Genomic DNA, 15,301 nt, shown 5'->3' on the forward strand with positions numbered 1-15,301 from the left:
CTTCTACCCAACCGAGAGAGGCAGAAGGAGGCACAAGACGAATTAAATGACGGAACTAAAGTTATAGTTACTGTTGTTGTTGTTATTTTCCCTCTTTCTTTTAGCTGCGGCTAAAAATTGTATCTGTTCTGTGGAGACCCTTAAATAAGAGAAAATACAGAATGGGAGATGGGCATTAGTGAGCAGGAGATTGAGGCAAACTGCATCTTTTTCTGGGATCTTGGCTTTCTCCGATCTTCATTATCAAAAATTGGATGGGTATGTTGGTGTGTGTTCACAGTTAAATATCTGAGGTTGCGAAAAGAAAGGGAGCGATGATGTTTCTAAGAAGCAGCAAAAACTATCAGCGTTAAACTCGTTGTGGAATATCTCTGTTGTGTGCAGGAAATTCAATTCTTAGAGACTTTTTTTTTTTCTTCTCTTTCCCAAGACCCCAGTTCCTGACGGAAGTGAACGATGATGGTTTATTTCTGTTGAGAACTAAGAGAGGGGCCATGGATATTGTGTGTAAGAAAGCAAATGGGTAAAATTAGGGATGTGTTGCAGTCATTCATTTTCAGCATCCCCCCCCCCTTCGTTAATACAGGAAGGTTGAAAATTTTTAAACCATCAGGTTGTAATTACACCTGTAAGGGATGATTTAGCTTGTGGGGAACTGGTGGGGTTTTTATCTATTAAGGAAAAACAAAACAAAACAAAAAAATGAATAGCTTACTAGAATAACCTGAGAGAGAATTTGGGGAAGCTACCTCTGTTTATGTTTATAGAGATAGATGTAAATTTATCTTATTTTGTTTAATTTACATTCACGTAAAATATATTTATAATAAATGGAGGCATTTACAACTGTCCAGACAAGTTTGGACATTTAATTGGAGACACAAAATGCTAAAACATACATTGGTGGAAGTAAAAGAATATAGCAGTAATTTTGTGATGTGTAATAATCTCAGAGAACGTTATATTATTAGTGTAGCATGAAATTGTTTTTTTGAGAAAAAATAAATAACACCACAAGTTAAAATATCTCCATTGTATTCAATTCTCAGCTTTTTAGCCTCTTCTGTGTTTCTCATTTAGTCCAGCAGGGGATAGTAGAACTCCATTTTAAGCCCAGAAATGGTAGTTCGGTGCTTCCACACTCACTAGGTCCTTCTATCATTCTTCAGCAGGGCTTGACATTTTGGATACGAAGGTTTCCTTTCTCTGCCCTTCTCCTCCCTAAAGCTGTAGTGTTAGTGGCTGATGAAACACGATTGGATGGAGATTTTATGTTCAAAAATCAGAAAACAAAATGTACGTGGCTGTAGTTTGCAAAGTGTCTTGGTAAGATGCTCCTCCTTTTCCCTTAATAAAAAAAGAGTATGCAAAATTTCAGTCATAGCAAAATTGCAGATATGTCTATCTGAAGCTAATATTAGCCCAATCAGTTAGGTGAATCATTATTACCACAAAGATCAACATACACTTTATGTCCTGCAGATATACTGCTTTAATTTTTGGAGAGCTTCTGTTGGTTTAACTGTTCATTTATAATATAGACAGCTATTTCTGAATACTGAGAAGCAGTCCCTGAAAATTGCAGTTGAAATCCCACTGCAATTAACCAAGTGTAGATAGTGTGGAGCAAGATGGGGGCATAATAGGAAGCAAGTTTATGCAGCCAGGGTTACACTGTGACCGGTTTGGAGAAGAAAAAATGTCTCAGTTGTGGAGTCTGTGAATTTGCCATCGTAGATATGAAGTGTGTTGGAATTTGGGGGATAAAAAAGAAATCCAGGAACGTTTAAATAGTACACACAGACACATATGATTTGGGTCCTTATATGTAACACATCTGAAATTGCAATTCACCTAATTTATAATTCAGAATGCAGGGTGATTATAAAGCGAGGCTCTAAGACTGAAGCATGCCTGGAGGGGAGCCCATATTCACTGTAATGAAACAGGGAAGGAGGGAGCATCGTTCTCAAGATCTATCTATCTAACACAATTTAAAAATGCATGGCACTCACAGAGGCATACATGCATGCATAGCAGAGAGCCCTAGCTTTTGTGAAACAGAACATGTGGTACTTCTGTGCCGTGTGTCCCAATGAAGTCAGAGATGCTTGGAAACAGCAATCCTGATCCTGGAGTCCAATCCCTCTATGCTAGTGTTTTGTTCTCCAATTAAGGATACAGCAGCAAGTATCAGAAATACCACTGGGAGCAGTTTGAAAAAATACATCTAGTGTAACTCATCATTTTGTTTATTCTTTTATAAATGGGGCCATGGAAAAGCCGCCAGTCAGTGATCCCTGAGCTTGCCTTAGAAATACTAAAATCCAAGCTTGCTGATTTATGCTTCCAACAGTATCCTTGCAGGGAATTTTATGAAGCATGATTGAAGCTATTGCTTTGGAAAGTGGTGTGCAGTTAGACTGGGGCAAGGCAACGATGATGTATTCCCTTTTAAGTAGTCAAAACGTTTTGAACTGCAGCAGTCGAATAGAAGAAAATGACAGAAGTGAAAAACTGACTAACTTAAGTGGATGCCAATACTATAATTAGCTAACAAGGCCTAACAGTTCTAACTTTCAACACAACATTATTGTTCTACTGTGGTGAGAGGCTTTTTTATTGTAGCAGAAATGCTCCTTTAAAAGCCTCTCATTCTCACTGCAAGATTTGTATCTAATGAAGTGAGGTTGGGATTTAATTGTCAAGTCTGCATTGCATTGTCAATGGAATGGAGATTCCATAACTCTATAACTTTTGCGATTATTTTTCTTTTGTATTTAAAACTTGGTCACAGCTTCTGTCATCATACATCTCAAGTGATAACTTGAGTCTGTGATTCACAGGGCATGTGCTGTTTGGATCTATGTAAATTCAGATTCCCAAACTGTAGTATGTATGGGTTACTTTCCTAAACCTTTTTTAATTTTTAAAATAATTTTCTTCTTCTTTTAAAAATCACCCGAGTGTGATTAATACACATCTGTTACTGAATGTTCACATACGTAAATTAGAAGCATTGTTGTATGAAATTATAAAGCAAGAACAGAGCTATTCATCTCTCTTGCAATCCAGTACAAGATACATACACAGAACACTCAGCTAAGCCAAAATCATGGGGAGAAGGGGGCGAATTACCCAGTTAAGCTTAAGCTTAACTTAAGCTTACAGGCATCTGCTTAAAATTACTCTTTCTGGTGAAGTTCTAGTAAGTCATTGTTTGTTAGAAAAGTGTCCCTTCTAAAAATAAAGCACAGGTGTATGTGTGTCTACCAGTTTCAGGTCTTGAGGAAGATCTCCACAAACATGTCTTTTGTGTGGGCTGTTAAACACACACAGCATCTCTTATCTACCCTGCTCTGATCCTTTAATGTCAGCCTCTCTTTGTAAGGTTTCTATCGAATCAGCTCCATATTCATCTGCACTTAGAGAAGACAGGCTATGTCAATTAATATCGGATGATCAATAAATAACCCAGAAGATTTCCTTCCCTGCTTTATGTCAAAGGAGTTAAGCGGAGCGTTTGGTCACTTTAGTGTCCAAACGTTGGTGTCCACTTTAGTGTCTAATGTTGAATTGGAGCTCATACAACAAGAAGAGAAGTTGGTGGGTCCTGAGAGTTCATGGAGTCTTTTCAGTGACACGGGGCTAATGGTCCCCCAGCGGTAATGCCCTCTTAGAGAAGCAATTAATGGAACAAAAGAACCTCATACAGCCCAAAAGAAAGTCAAACTTCATATAATCTAGTAAATAAAATTGCTTGTTTTCAAACATAGGACTAGTTTGTACTGAGACTGAGAAATGAGCTACAGAGATTGAGGCTAGTAACCAAGCTGAACAGTATAATTTGTTTTCGCTTGTTTCCTTGGGAAGAAGCAGTGAGAATGGAAACAGGGCTGTCAATCTGAGACCCTGGAATTATTCCAGCTGCTTCCTCTGGCTTTTGACATTTGTGAAATGATTTTAATTCTTCTGTTTTGGGGGTGATCTCTCACAGCAGTGAATTTTGGAGAGCATGAAGAAAGTACTTCATAAGTGTTAGAGCTAGTCTGAATTCCTTTTGCTTTTTGGGTCCAAAATAAAGATAATCCTCTAGGAGTTGGTGTATGCAAAATTAATGTAATAATTGTATATTCTTATAAAGTGAATATCATTGTTTTTCAAGTTTTATTGACCTAGATTCTAAATTCCTTGGGCCCTTTATTCTATCCCAGTTATACTGAAGATAGGCCTATTTAACATATTATAAATTAGTTTTAATTTTCCAAATTATATGATATGAGGACATTTAAGATGCAAGCAGTGCTTTTATGCTTTTATTAAATGTAATATTCCTGAGCTTCATAGAGCCAAGCTATCTTTAATTGTTCAGCAAGTAAAAGTGCTTCTGTATGGCACTCCTTTGAATATTTTAATAACCTTTAACTGTTTATAATAACAGTGCTCATCTCAAATAGCTATCAACACACTTACTAATTTCACATATTCACTTGTGTCACTAACACTTCATCAAACATTACAAGATACTTTAGAAAGATGTAATGAAAAAAAAAAAAACTTGCCTGAATTTAAATAGTTAAGAGGCAGATGGGGAATCTTAAGAGTATTTATAAGCATGACAATCAACAGATGAGTCTTCAAAGAATTTCAGGTCAATTAATGAAAAGTGTCTTGGCTGCAATTTGTTTTTTAAAGCAAGCAGAGAAGGAGAAAGAACACTGGATTTGGAATCAGAAGACCTAGAACACTAAGGGCCTCTTGAATTTTTGAAGAAGCAACTTAGTCTCTCAGAGCCATTATTTGCTTACTTGAAAATCTGATATAAAAATATCTGGCTGGTTGACCTTGCTGTACTGCCATGTGGAGCAGTTGTGATAACACATATGTGTAGGCATCTTGTAAAATGTCAAGCCTACTATGCCAGACTTTATTTATATTTTTGGTATAATACGCATACATATAAATCTGCCTATGGCTTAAAAACGTCTCATTTATTAATTTTAAAAAAAATTATCATAAGCTGCTCTGTGATTAGAGAAAAATATTGAAGGGGCTGAGATGATCTAATTCATTGATGAGAGTGGCTCATTCATCAAACATTCATTACATGCCTGTGGTGTCTCAGACATCTAATTAGGCAGCATTCCTAGGAATGATTATATAGGTTACGTGATGAACACCTCTAGGGGGTGCTACTCGTAGTCATAGTGAAGGAATACATATTTATTTTCACAGTTTTCCAGCAGAGGGCAGTAAATTGTCTTGAGGAACGAGTTTCTTTTTTGTATCATGAATCCATTCTATGGGCCAACAGCAGGCTGGAATTAGTCACAGTCTTAGAATGGCACACAGTTAGGATAAGTGCCTTACTAAAGGTCAAATAGAAAAGTAAAAGGGTTAATAACTGGAGTTCTGGTGTCTAAATTCTCAATTAAGTTCTCTGAACACCAAACTTGCATAGATTAAAAAAAATTAATCTAATGTTTCTTCAGCTCAGAGTAATGATGATAATTAAATTCTGTGCCATTTTGTCAGTTATTCAGATATCAAATACTTGTTGAGGCTATACAATGAGTATAACCTCAGCATCTTATGGCAGTACAAACCACTTGTTCAAAGTGCTTTCAACTACCTTGTAACTAAAGATCATCAAGAATCCAAGAAAGTATTATATTTTATGGATAAAGAAATTGAGAGGAATTATCTTATTTTCCTATATCAATTATCATTAGTAGTTATCTGAAATTAGGATTAGATTTTCTCACTTCTAGTTCAATGCCTATTTTTTAATGTATTTAATGCATTTGTTTGAAAATTTTTGTTTGGAGGAGTGGTGGTGCATAGGATTCAAGGTTTATAGATGAGAAGACAAAAATATGAATTTAAAAAGCCAAATCAGCATATGAGAGATGAATAAACTGTTCAACTAAATGTTGTGAAACGACCAAGTATATAATTAAGTAAAGATTAAATGGTTTAAATAAGTCCTTAGGAATTCAGCACCTAGAAAGAGCTAAAACTTGTCCCTTGTTTATTAACTGCCAGGCTCAACTGCATGCACTTCACATGTACTAACTAGCTTCATATATACAACAATCCTCTAATTATTATCATATTATATTCCCCTTTTATGCTTGAGGACTGTGAGGCGTAGAAGTTTAAGGAACTAAGATTGCATGGCTAGGATACAAAGATTGAACTCAGGACATGTGCAAAGATTTGCCTCTTTACCAGGACATCACCTTGTCACTCACTGAAGCAGAGGAGGCATCAACATGGTGAGAGTAATTGGAGAAAATAATACAAGGAGAAAAATAATGTGGGAGAATAAGTTTTAGGGAAAGAGGCAAATGTTCAGAGGACAGAAATAATCCAGTTTAATTAAATTAAGGGTTTGGAAGGGTGAGTTGTTGGCCTCAATATGATAATGTTGATGGAACCAGGAGGCAGTCAGGCCTCGAGGCCAAGCTGAGGTTGACTGTTCCGTGTGGATATTTGGGACAATTGTTTGGGCAGGAAAATACCATGAGTAAAGTTTTCTTTTGTCTTTAAGTCTACTGGCCATGTGTGGGATGGACCAGAGGAAAATGAAAAAGGAATGAACGAACAAATCACATGTTTCTGTGGATGAATGAATGGATCTTAGTAACACATTAGATTTGGGAAATTGGGAGGAAGGTGGCACCTGAAGTTTTAAGCCTAGTTGCCAGAAAGAATGGTTATATCTTAACAAAAATAGGAAAGTAAGTAAAGAAAACTGCTGATATTAGGCAAGAGATTTGTTTTGCTTCTTTGTAATTTTTAAAAATTATATGTTAAGTTGAGGAATCCATGAATATCTAGATAGAAATGGCAGTATTAAATTGGGAACTATAAACTGCTGATCTTTGTCATTTCTTTAGAATCTTTCTCCCTTTTCATTTAACTTCTGTCTTTATCTCTTCCATCACTGTTTATACTCTAGTCTTATTTAGCATGTCTGGAATTTTGGATAAAATCTCAGAAGCATGTGGGTCAAATTTGTCTTTCTTATGTATTCTTTATTTTCTCTGCTTTATCCATAGTTTTTATTATTATTATTCTGGGGAAACAACACAAAATAAAACATGATAAAAGAAGAAAAAAAAAGAAAAAAGTAAGTCAGAAAACTAAACTAAAACAAAAAACAAAAGAGATATTTGGTATTGAATATATAGAGTTGAATATTTTTCTACTAGTACCCAAGGGAACTAATAGAATGTCTACTCTATGCCAGGGAGCTGTGCTGGTTATTTTCACTCATTATCTCATTTAATCCTGATAAAACCACATTTGATAGATGATGTTTTGAGATTGAAAGTGTCTGATTTGCCTAGCGCTCTTACGTATGTTCTGTCTGCTGACGCCCAAATTTATAGCCAAGATCATCAAATGCATTTAAGGTAAAAGGTAGTCTTTTCTGCTTCAGTGTGTGTTTCTCTGATGCATGTTAACTTATACACAATTGGTAAATAGGAGGATGATGTACGGATTGTGTTGATCCATATATTATTTCTTCAAGTCGTTAATTTTTAAGTGACCAAGAGCACACTTTCTCACATTTGAAGAGAAAGCCTTAGCAATCTCTGACGATGTTAAAAAAACATATGAAAAATCAACTCAAGCGCCATTCTGTAGTGCAAGTATTAGTCTGTTTAGTGACTTTAAGAACCTTCTTGATTTCCACTACATTATATATCTGGCAACATTGAGAGTACATTTGGAGAAAATAGGAAATAATTCCCCCCTGTGTTAAAATGATGTGTTTGTTTACTTGTTTGCTGTCTTATTTTTAAAAGGCTATACCCTGGATCATAGTTTTCATTTTAAAGTGAATGCACTTCTGGCTTGTTACTTGAAAGAAGATCCAAAAGTTAGGTACAAATACTAGTAGAGATTTAACTGTGCTGGTATTTTAATAAAGATTGTTATGGTGGTTGTTAGCACTTGGTTTTAAATTTCTGAAGGTTTCGAATGTTCTGACCTCCGACCCTGTCTTTTTCCATAAGCCCTGATATTTTGTACTGCACAATTTTGCAGACACCGGCATTTTTCAAGGATGCAAATATGGTGTTACAGCAGAAACGGATGTCACTGCTTGTAAAAAGAAACCAATGTAATATGGCTAAGACCTACATTACAGTAGAATAGAACAGGTCCCAATCTAAGAAAATAAACACATTATGCTTTGTGCTAATTACTAATGAGGGGGCTTCTGGACAGGTTTTCTATTATTGTAACTTGTCCATTCCTAACCAGTTTTCTGGTTTATAATATGAGGCTTTCTGATTATATTGAAATTTATTTTTTTTTATTTATTTATTTATTTATTTATTTATTTATTTATTTAATTTTTTTTGGTGGTACGCGGGCCTCTCACTGTTGTGGCCTCTCCTGTTGCGGAGCACAGGCTCCGGATGCGCAGGTTCAGCAGCCATGTCTCATGAGCCCAGCCGCTCCACGGCATGTGGGATCTTCCCGGACCAGGGCACAAACCCGTGTCCCCTGCATCGGCAGGCGGACTCTCAACCACTGCGCCACCAGGGAAGCCCTATTTATATTTATTATATTTATTGTCCCAGTTAATTTCTCTCTGATTATTATTTTCTACCAATCACAAATGTTCAATATTGCCTGAACAGAGAAGTTGCACTTTTATATTATATCAATAACTTTGGTCACTCATGAGAGAAAAGCTATACACAGATTATGGAAAGATTAAAATATATAACATAAGGTATGTGCCACACACTTTATCAAAGTACTGATCTATGATATTTACATGTTTCTGATTTTTTTATCTTTATTTACTTAGGTAAACCACTTACACCTTTTTCTTTTTTTGACCACGCCGCACTGCATGCTTAGTTCGCTGACCAGGGATCCAACCCGCGCCCCCTGCAGGGGAAGCACGGAATCTTAACCACGGGACCACCAGGGAATTCCCAGATAAACCACTTACAGCTTTCTAAAACCAACTGAAGCTAAACACATTTTAAATCTTTTTCACTTCTTTATCATAATCTTTACAGTAGAATAACTGGCTTCACCCTACCTATTCTACAGATTGTATAATAATGCTTCATACCAGATTAAACTTTTTAATTATCAAAGAGTTACAGTTACATTATAAAATTTAACATTTGAAAATGTGTATTAGGATACAATGAGGCACAGTAGTTGACAAAAACTTTTGTAGTCAACTTTCACTTACCTATTTGAAGTCCCACAATTATCCTGAAAGGTAGATACTATTCCTGATTTAGAAAAGAGGTGAATGAACCTCAAAGAGGTAAAATCACTTGCCCAGGAAGAAAGACTTAAAACACGGTAAAACCAGGACTTGATGTAAATATTTTAATCTAGATACAACACATTTTCCTGTTATAAAGTCTCTCTTTTTGTCTGAGTATGTTTTACGGTTATCTATGAAGCAATTCACAAAAATAATTTTAGTACAGTACTTACTTTATGACACTATGCTCTTTAAAGTTACTTTTGGGCTGTGTTTATGGGACACATGCTGTTAATTTTAATTAGAGGTCTACCTTTCAGTCGAATTATTTGGGAGTCCCTGACTTAGAACTGTTAAGACTTTTGCCTTTTATTCATTTGCACCGTCCTGTCCTTTCAGCCTCATTGCTTGTTACTGTGCACACTGCTCTTACACCATTCCTGGAATTCCCAATTTGGTCTCTGTGTGTACTCAGCCCATGTGTTTTACACATTTCCTATTTGTCTTTGTGTGGATGATTACCAGTGACTCAGCGCAAGCATCTCATCACTGAAGACATCTTTCTTTCAGCAAATATACATTAATTGCCTACTACATACTAGTCGATATATAAGGCACTCTAGATCCAAACAAGGTGGTGATATATTTGGTTTCTGCATGCCAAATTTCGCTGAACTCTTCTGTGACCTTGCATGTGAACTTCATGAGAACAAGAATGCCTTTCCACGTTGGCTTCCCATTAAATTCAATGTACTAGATTAGAGAGTTTACTGTAAATTCATGTGTATTCCTGGAAAGTAGTAGATGCTTAGCAAATATGTGCTGAATTAATATTTAAATGTTACCCACAGAATTAAACTAAAATGGCTGACTTTATATATATATATATATATATATATATATATATATATATATATATATATATGTATAGTTAGATAGAAAGATAGATTTACCCTTGACTTTGGATAATGGTTTGGTTTGTTCAAAAGTATTGATGTTGTTCCAGTATTTACTTCAAACATTTGTTTATATCACTGCCGTGCACTTGATAGGCTTTCAGTAAATACATGAATATCAATAATCAGGTCATAGTGATTATTTAATTCAGGAGGAATGGCAAAGATGAGCTGCCTTATCCCTGATCTTATCTCCTATACTGAAAATTAATTAGACTGGGAATAAAGCAGACTTTTAAATCTTGCTATAAGATTTGTTCTTCTGAAGCATTATCTGAGGGATAGGATATGGCTATCTAGTTGGAGTTTTAAAGCCTTCAGTATATAGAAATAAATGAGGGAGATACAATATGTTGATAATGATATAATTAAATAGAATAGATATTGTCAATAGTAAATGTCTGATATGTCAGTAGAGCAAGTATTTAAAGTCCGAAAATCAAGATAATCCCCTGGGGTTAATTAAAAGTTGATTATTCAATCAATGATTATTGGAAGCCGATTCTAAACTGTATGTATAGGAAGACAAGTAAGAGAAGAGTTATTTTTACCTTATTGTTCATAAGCACTTGGATTTTTTTTTCTCTTTTTTAAATGAAATACAGTTTAACCTCAAACAGTTTTCTCTTGTCTCGTAACCATGTTTTGTAATGATTTTATGATGTTCTCTAGGTCTGACCTCAGTGATAAGTAAAAACATTTAAATTGATGGGACAGAATACATTTTCAAATACTCCAGAATATCTTTATCACCTACTTATTTGTCTGCCTACCATTTACTCACTAATGTTACCATTATTGTGTATGCCTCTAACTTGAAACAGTTAGCAATTAAAGATATTACAATTGCTTATAATTAACTTATTTTTTACTTTTCTTTCTCCCTCAAATTTCACATGATTTATAGTCACTTTAATTGGTTAACTCCGTGAGTCATTTTATTTCAAAGCCCCCCCTCGTAAGCCCCATGCTATTGCATTTTACCTTTGTGGAGATTGCATGTGGTCTGCAATTTAGAAAGAAAACTCAACATTGGTTATTAAATGATATTATGCCCTCCTCAGTGCTTTTGTGAAAACGTGCTTAGCCACATCCAAAATGGATATGAAATATTCAACTTTAGTATTCTCATGATATTAAAATAACGCCTCTTAGTACAGAATTCTGAACAATTATGAAATACCCTAATTTGCTAATGTATTTTCTCTTTCAAGTCCTTGGTTTATTTCTATTGTAATGAAACAGTTTATTAAAAATACCCTCCTTCCTCCACTGTGCATTAATACACAGTTTGTTTGATGAATCGTGACTTCTTTAAGCAGAATGTATTTCCTTCTTGCTAGGAAAATCAAAAGGTTAAACTTATAGGCTGCGGTGGAGAAGAGGAATTACCTAGCAGTTAACTTTCACTTGTCTCTTCCTGTCTGGCTGCCTCTCACTCGCATACCTCATTTAAAAGTCTCAGTATCTTAGGTTATTTACATGAATGTGGATGTGTGGTGGGAGAAGTGAAGTTGTCCTAAGAAGTGCCTTTTACTGATTGTGGTTCCAGAACATATTCTAACCACTGAGCAGAAATGCATGCAGGGAGCTTTGACTAAGAAAGGAAGTAAATACTAATAGTACAGAACAATCACTGTTTTGTGTCAAGGAGGATAATTCATCAGCTAAAAGGGAATGGAGAAGTGGGTGGTGAGGTGAGAATTTGAAGAGCTGGGATAAAGTCTGATATAGTTATATGCATACAATGGGAGAAGGAGATGCCCAACAAAAGGATTACAGGCCAGCTTATTTCCTCAACAGTGTCTATTTGTAAGTATTTGATTAATTAACTTGATGAAGGAAGTGTCAAAGATAACCAAATCCAAACTCTAGTTAATGTGATAAGGACAGATTTTAATCAGTGATATACTATATTGGGAAGAGTGTATTACTATACTCAAAAGGATAAAGAGCCCAGTGTGAACTAAACTCAACTTTGATTTGTATAGCGGTAACTGGGAGTTTTAAAGGGAGAATGAGGAATAAGAGAGAGAGTAGGGAGGGGAGTGGGTGGCAGGCTCCATAGAGGCAGGGAAGTGAAAAATTGCAAACACCCAGAAAGAGGGAGGGTGGTCCCTATTTGTTAACTGGTTCTTATCAAAGTTAGGCTTCCACCCTCCTACAGGGGCTAAGAGACAGGGATCCTATCTTCAGGTGATGGCTGGGACAAACAGTAAATTCTTTTGGTAAGCTTGAGTTTGCCCAGGTGGGCACTTTAAGGGTGATGAGAGACATCCTTGGGATGTGGCCTTGAGTTGTTCAAAATTGTGTTAGCCTTTTGTTCCAGTCTTTATAGGCCGAGGTGAAGCCTAATTGAGCAAAGATCTCACTGGAGCCTGGCTAGAGTTTGGTCAAGGAGAGAATCTCAGAAGAAGATCTGTTAGTCACCCTGCACGGTACTTTAATATGAGTTACCACATTTTTATATTCAAAACATACCTAGGAGTTCTGAAAGAGGGAATTGAATTTCATAAAAGCAAAGTAACATCTAATAAGTACAGAATTTCAAATTCAAATTCAGTTAATATTTGATTCTAAAACTTTACTCTTTCCACTGACTGAAACATGGTTCTTTTGAAGTAGCAAGGAATTGCTAAAGGGTGAAAGAAAGCACTAGGAGTAGCTCTAGTTTCAGGTTTTTACCATTCATTCTGGCCATTTCTTTTGAATAGCTAAACTCTAGGTGAGGAATGACCAATTAGTAAACAAGTAAATATTTTACTGACCTAAAAGATTAATGAGCATGGAGAACCAACAGTATTTAGAGTTATTGGTGTCTGGGTGGTTGCAAGGTGGGGCAGTTCTAGTTAATATAATACATTAAGGGCTATATGACAATATTTAAATATCAGCTATATTTTTTAAAAGGCTTATCTTATTGTTAAACATTATAATAATAATTGAGTAAGTCATCAATTTGTGGTTGACTTATTGAATACTTTCATAATGAAAATACATGAGTTTAGGATGCTTTTAGGGGCAAAGAAGAGAAGAACACATTCAAAGTGTCTTAAAAATAAACATCTATTGAAGCATGTCAGGAGCTATTTGGAGGTAGGTTTGGATTTCATGTTTCTCCTCGGTTTTGGCTGTTTTTCCCTGACTTCCTAGAAGAAACATGGCTGCACCAGTTTTATATGTCACATTCTTAGCCAATGAACTCTGAAACTAGGAAAGAAAAATAAATACTTATTAGAGTAGCCTCATTTTACTAGTAAAGGAATAAACGCCATGTGTCACTCAGCAGACTTCCCTCAATTCTCATTGGCTAGAATTGTTTTAAATGAACTCCCCTAAACCAATCAGTAGGAAGGAGAATGACATAACCATAGTTTCCCTTCACTAATCAACTCCTTTCTGTTGCTGAAGGGGAGATCTGAAGAATGAGGGAGGGGCAGAGAGAACTTCAAGATAGCGGAGGAGTAAGACATGGAGATCAACTTCCTCCCCACACATACATCAGAAATACATCTACATGTGGAACAACTCCTACAGAACACCTACTGAACACTGGCAGAAGACCTCAGACCTCCCAAAAGGCAAGAAACTCCCCACGTACCTTGGTAGGGCAAAATAAAAAACAGAAACAAAAGAATAAGGATGGAACCTGCACCTCTGGGAGGGAGCTATGTAGGAGGAAACGTTTCCACATACTAGGAAGCACCTTCACTGGCGGGGACAGGGGAGGGGGTGGGGGTTAGTTTCGGAGCCACGGAGGGGAGAGCAGCAACAGGGGTGCGGAGAGCAAAGTGGAAAATTCCCACACAGAGGATCGGTGCCAACCAGCACTCACCAGCCTGAGAGGCTTGTCTGCTCACCCGCTGGGGAGGGTGGGGACTGGGAGCTGAGGCTCGGGATTTGGAGGTTGGATCCCAGGGAGAGGACTGGGGTTGGCTGCGTGAACACAGCCTGAAGGGGGCTAGTGTGCCACGGCTAGCTGGTAGAGAGTCCGGGAAAATGTCTGGACCTGCCGAAGAGGCAAGAGACCATTGTCTTGGGATGCCTGAGGAGAGGGGCTTCAGAGCACCGCCTAAGTGACTTCCAGACATGGACGCGAGCTGCGGCTATCAGTGCAGACACCAGAGATGGACATGAGACGCTAAGACTGCTGCTGCAGCCACCAAGAAGCCTGTGTGTAAGCACAGGTCACTATCCACACCTCCCCTCCCGGGAGCTGGTGCAGCCCGCCACTGCCAGGGTCCCGTGATCCAGGAACAACTTCTCCGGGAGAATGCATCGCACACCTCAGGCTGGTGCAACATCATGCCAGGCTCTGCCGCCACAGGCTTGCCCCGCATTGCATACCCCTCCCTCCTCCCGGCCTGAGTGAGCCAGAGCCCCCGAATCAGCTGCTCCTTTAACCCCATTCTGTCTGAACAAAGAACAGATGCCCTCAGGCGACCTACATGCAGAGGCGGGGCCAAATCCAAAGCTGAACCCCAGGAGGTGTATGAACAAAGAAGAGAAAGAGAAATTTCTCCCAGCAGCCTCAGGAACAATGGATTAAACCTCCACAATCAACTTGATGTACCCTGCATCTGTGGAATACCTGAATAGACAAGAAATCAACCCAAAAAATATATTTTTTTTCGTTTTTCTCTTTTTGTGAGTGTATATGTGTATGCTGCTTTGTGTGATTTTGTCTGTGTAGGTTTGCTTTTACCATTTGTCTTAGAGTTCTGTCTGTCCTTTTTTTTTATTTTATTTTTTTGGTATAGTTTGTAGCGCTTGTTAGCATTGGTGGATTTGTTTTTTTGGTCTGGTTGCTCTCTTCTTTTTTTTTAAATTACTTTTTTATTTTTAATAATTAAAAAAATATTTTAATAACTTTATTTCTTTTTACTTTATTTTTTATGTTCTTTCTTTTTTTCTCCCTTTTCTTCTGAGCTGTATGGCTAACAGGGCCTTGATGGTTCGGCTGGGTGTCAGGCCTGTGTCTCTGAAGTGGGAGAGCCAAGTTCAGGACATTGGTTCACCAGAGACCTTCCAGCTCCACCTAATATCAAATGGTGAAACCTCTCCCAGAGATCTCCCTCTCAATGGTAAGAAC

At 37.1% G+C, this 15,301-nt stretch overlaps 1 protein-coding gene across 4 annotated transcripts in view; it reads left to right on the plus strand.

Annotated features, from left to right (window-relative positions):
- Positions 1-15,301, plus strand: part of NCAM2 (neural cell adhesion molecule 2) — a gene marked incomplete at both ends in the record, with an annotated part of 489,199 nt that overhangs the window by 95 nt on the left and 473,803 nt on the right. The gene's annotated exons all lie outside the window — the stretch shown is intronic.

Source organism: Mesoplodon mirus (assembly GCF_964341445.2).
Source record: "Mesoplodon mirus genome assembly, chromosome: 6".
Lineage (NCBI taxonomy): Eukaryota > Metazoa > Chordata > Mammalia > Artiodactyla > Ziphiidae > Mesoplodon > Mesoplodon mirus.